The sequence below is a fragment of the Myotis davidii genome, unplaced genomic scaffold (assembly GCF_000327345.1).
Source record: "Myotis davidii unplaced genomic scaffold, ASM32734v1 scaffold233, whole genome shotgun sequence".
NCBI lineage: Eukaryota > Metazoa > Chordata > Mammalia > Chiroptera > Vespertilionidae > Myotis > Myotis davidii.
The window spans coordinates 466,043-470,686 of NW_006285917.1; positions in this window are offsets into that span (position 1 = coordinate 466,043).

Genomic DNA, 4,644 nt, shown 5'->3' on the forward strand with positions numbered 1-4,644 from the left:
TTGGAGGATTGAGCCCGCAACCTTGGATTCCTGACCGGGAATAGAACCATGACCTCCTGATTCATAGGCCGACATTCAATCACTGAGCCACGCTGGCTGGGCAGAACCCCCTTTCTTTCAACATCATCTTGGCACCCCAGATTCCTTCAAAGGTCATATGGTCCCTTCTCCTTTCTCAGATCTAACTTAGCTGGGAGAGGTCATTCTGCAAGTCAGTGCTACTGATAATGCATTGCCAGGTGCTGCCCTAGCACTCACTGTATGCATGTCATCTCCTGTAACCAGAACAATAACTGTGTGAGGTAGCTACTCGTCTCATCCCCCATTTTACAGATGAAGAAACTAAGGCGCAGGGAAGTGAGTAACTGGCTCCTGGTCACACAGTTAATAAGAGCAGTGCCAGAATTTGAACCCAGGCAGTTTTGCTCTGGAGAATCCGCCCTCTTTAACCATGACACTGCTGCACCTGCCTCCTGGGAAACAGGTTGAAGTCTCCTGCTTAACCCAGCTGCCAGCCCAGCTGTTTTGAGAAGTTCTTGAGGCCCATCCCAACCTTTAGCTGCAGCCTGTTTCCGTGGCGCTGCCCGTGGTGGAGTAATCTCTGCCACTAGCACTGACAGCCCTCAAGATCTGGCCAGCTCGCCAGCCCTAATCGGTGCCCGAGGGGATTTATTGGCTGCCGTCCCCAGGGAGCAGGGACAAGCGTCTTCCTCTCCAGCCCGGCTGCCTCCCAGCCCCTCGTTCTAGCCCCTCATGGCAACTGATTTACTCTGTGGCTGGGGATTTAGCTGCTGTCCTGGCTCCTACTATCAATTCCTGGGCAAATGACCCAGCTCTGCATCAAATTGGCCGACAGGGGAGCGAGTGAGCCTGGAGCAGATGGCCATGGGGTGGGGAGGACAGGGGCAGGCAGGGAAGGCTCCAGGCTTTCTTGTGCACCCGTGGCCACAAGGCCAGGCTGTGCCTTGCTGAGGCCCGTGGGGTCCCCCTTAACTTTCAGAGGATTTAACTGCCCATCCTGACATCTCCCGACCCTCAGCACCAGCGGGTTCTGGTTGGAATTGAGTCTTATCCCCGCTGCTCCATCTGAAGTCTATTTGCCTGACATGGGTGCAGAAGGAGAGAACGGACTGCCACCCCTGGGTTTCATTATGCTTCAAAGAGCTGAGCATGGCTTGGTTTCCTAGGGCCCCGCGCAGCACGTATTTGATGTAGGTTCTGCCCTCCCGAGAGGGGCTCAAACTGAAGCAGAAAGTGGTAAGAACTTCCCAGTGGGAAGGGGTGAAAGACCTCAAATGCAGGCGACTTAGGGTGGGGCTGAGGGGACCTCCAAAATGTGTGCCTGAGTCAGGTTGGGTGAACCCAAAGGGGCGGGTTGAGGGAGGGATGCGGTAGCCATGGCCGAGACCCCAGAACCTCGCACTTTGTGGCCCAGACTCAGGAGCACTTGATGGCTGTCCTGGGTCCACGTGGGAACCGAGGACAGGTGGGGCTAAGTAGGGTCGTCCTTCTGTGAATGCCCCTTGTTCTTTTGGTTTCCTCTGACCCCTCTTCCTCCCCGCCACCCCTCCCTGCCTCCTCTGTGCCTTCCCCTTTGCCTTATCTTTGCCATGGTGTCAGCTCTCTGAACCCAGAAAGCACATCTGTCGCTCCACTGACCGGCCAGAGGTGGTGGGCTGGAGCTGCAGCTGGAGCTTGGGGCTCTGGTTCCACTCCCTGGAACCTTGCTCAGCCTGGAGCCTGTCCCTGGTGTCCGTGCCATTTTGTTCTTATATTCCTCATCCATCTTCCCTGTCCCCCCTCGCTGCCCCCCCGCCACGGCCGCCTCTGCCGGGGAGATTACAGACACTGAATCAGCAGCCAGCACCACGTTCTGCTGACAGGGGACTTTCTGTCTCTGAGGGCTCCTGGGTGGGTTCAGGGTCCCTCCGGGCCTGGGATTGGGGGTGGGAGGAAGGAAGGGCTGGGAGGAGAACAGGTGGCTAGAAAGGGAGAGGCAAGGGGCAGAAGATAAAGGAGAAAGGAAGGAGAACGGAGAGATAGAGGGAGAGGGGGACCAGAGATTTGGAAGACAAGACGATAGGAAAAGATAAAAGAACAGTGAGGGATGGGGAGAGAGAAGCAGAGGGTGGGAAGATGGGAAAGAGGGTGCAAGAGGGAGAGGCGGAGGTGTGGGAATTAGGTGGGGAATGAGCCCCGTCCACCAGCCTACAAGCCCAGGCCTGCTCTCCCCTCCCCTAGTGTCCACCAGCAGACCCCTGGGAGGCTCAGGTTCATTGAGATTAGGCTGAGGGGTGCAGTTGGGGCCCGCAGGCCCTGGGTCTGGGGCTCTGCCTTGCGCCTCCCTCTCTCCCTCTCACGTGGTGGTTTGTACTTCATCTTGTTTGCGGGGCGGCTGGGCCTGCTCTCGGGGTTTAATGATCTGTGCCATTATTTATAGCTTTGCGCGCTGAGAAACACACTGAATTTATCGCTTGCTTCTATAAATAACCCTGGCAAACGGGTGCCCAGGGAGGAGGGTGGGAGAGGGAGGGGGAAGCGAGGAAAGGAGAGGTGGGGGGTAGGGCAGGGGAGGTCTCTGTAGACTCTGTCCCCAAATGGGGTGACATGAGTGCTCAAGGACAGCGGAGGCTGCAGGACTGAGCGTGGGTGTGTCTAAAGGCCAGTTAATACTAATGGGACCGTGTGTGTCCCCCGTGACGAGGGGGGGGTGATGGCGTGTGTGAATTGCGTGTGTGTTTGTGTTTGTCTCTGGTGCCATGTTGGTGGCAGTGAGGTTGGAAAAGCACAACGCAGCCCCGAGGAATGCTGGGCTATCAATGGATGTGCGATGGGGCTGAGAGGCAGCCCCGACTAGAATCAGGCTCCTTTCTCTATGATTGGGCTGACAGAAAAGACTACAATGAGACTTTCTCGGGGTTCAGTGGCAGAGGTGGTAGAAGGAAAAGGTGCGGCCTAGGGCCAGGCTGTGTAGGTGTGTCTGGCTAGGCCTGAGGATGCTTCTAGTCCCCAGTGAAGCAGGCACAGAGTCACTTGATCCAAGATCCAGAGGGACCCTGGCTTTGGAGAGGAGGCAGGGGTGTGCACTTGGCTGCATTACTCCTCCAAGGGCCCAGCTGGGAGTCCCGGCCTAGGGTGGGGTAGGGGCTCCTGAGGCCCGCCTTCCCCAGCAAAGCGAGTCTCAGTGCTGTGGCCCGCTGATTGGTCTGTGCCTGCCTATAGACAGCCAGGCCCCTGCCATGGCTCCTCACCTGCACCCCAGGGCTGTCCAGGACAGGTCTTGGGGAATGGGGGCCCTGGCACTGCTCAGCCTGAAGGCAATGTCCTACCTCCTCCCGCTCCCCAGCCCGCAGTCTCCTTCTGCTCCGCACTTCCACGCAGAAATGGCTGCAGCAGCCATTAGCTCCGGGAAGCGCTCTGCATCTCTAATGAGGGCATTTGCATATATAACGAAGAACCCTCACAGGTGTTGGGGAAGCTTCCCTTACTCTCTCCCTTTCTCCTCTCTTGCCAGCTGCTGCCTGACCTGTAGCTCTGGGGGGCGGGGGAGACGGGGTGGTCCCTGCCCACTCTGCTGGGAGATGTGCTGAGGAGTCAAAGGAGCAGGCAAGCTGGGGCAGGGTTCTCCTTTCTGGGTCAGAAACAGGCAAGGTGAAAGCCCGTTGTGTCAGTGTGTCCAGCCCAGCCCCGTGACGTGTACATATGTGCACGAGCTTGTGCACGAGCACAGAGAGAAGGTCCAGGTCAACACGCCCGTCTTTGCCCAAGCACCGCAGCATGCGGTAATGTACCCAGGTCAGCGCAGTATGCAAAACACGTCCCAGGCTGCACCCATCCATGCATCATGCACACGGCTGCCAGCACACGCTCCTTCACACTCATGCCCTGGCACCAGCGCTGCAATTAGAGAAAATGCACCTGCACCAGCACTCCTCCATCTAAACAGGCCACTCCTTCCCTCCTCTTTCTCCCTACAAACTGAAGTGTTTCTCATGGAGTCATCAGCCATTATTTAGGCCAGAAAACTCCCCACCTTTCACACTTACTCAGACCTATTAAGCACACAAGCAGGTTTTTTTGTTGTTTTTTTTTTTTTTAAATGAGTAAGATGGGCCCTTACACTAGAGCAGCGGTTCTCAACCTGTGGGTCGCGTCCCCTTTGGGGGTCGAACGACCCTTTCACAGGTGTCGCCTAAGACCATCGGAAAACACATATATAATTACATATTGTTTTTGTCACTATGCTTTAATTATGTTCAATTTGTAACAATGAAAATACATCCTGCATATCAGATATTTACATTATGATTCATCACAGCAGCAAAATTACAATTATGAAGTAGCAACGAAAATAATTTTATGGTTGGGGGTCACCACAACATGAGGAACTGTATTAAAGGGTCACGGCATTAGGAAGGTTGAGAACCACTGCCCTACATAAAGTGGCACTAAAAGGGAAAAATAATGCCAAGGCCAGGGTGGCTGGCAGGGCCAGGGGTTAGGAACTGAAGGAAGGTGGAGAGGTTTCTGGGAGGAGCAGAGACTGGGGGCTAGAGTCCCCACAAGGTCATTCTCAGGTTATCCCCTACAACCTGACTCTCCAGCTGCAGACCAGCCAAGCTCCAGCCCGAGGCCTCCTCCCGC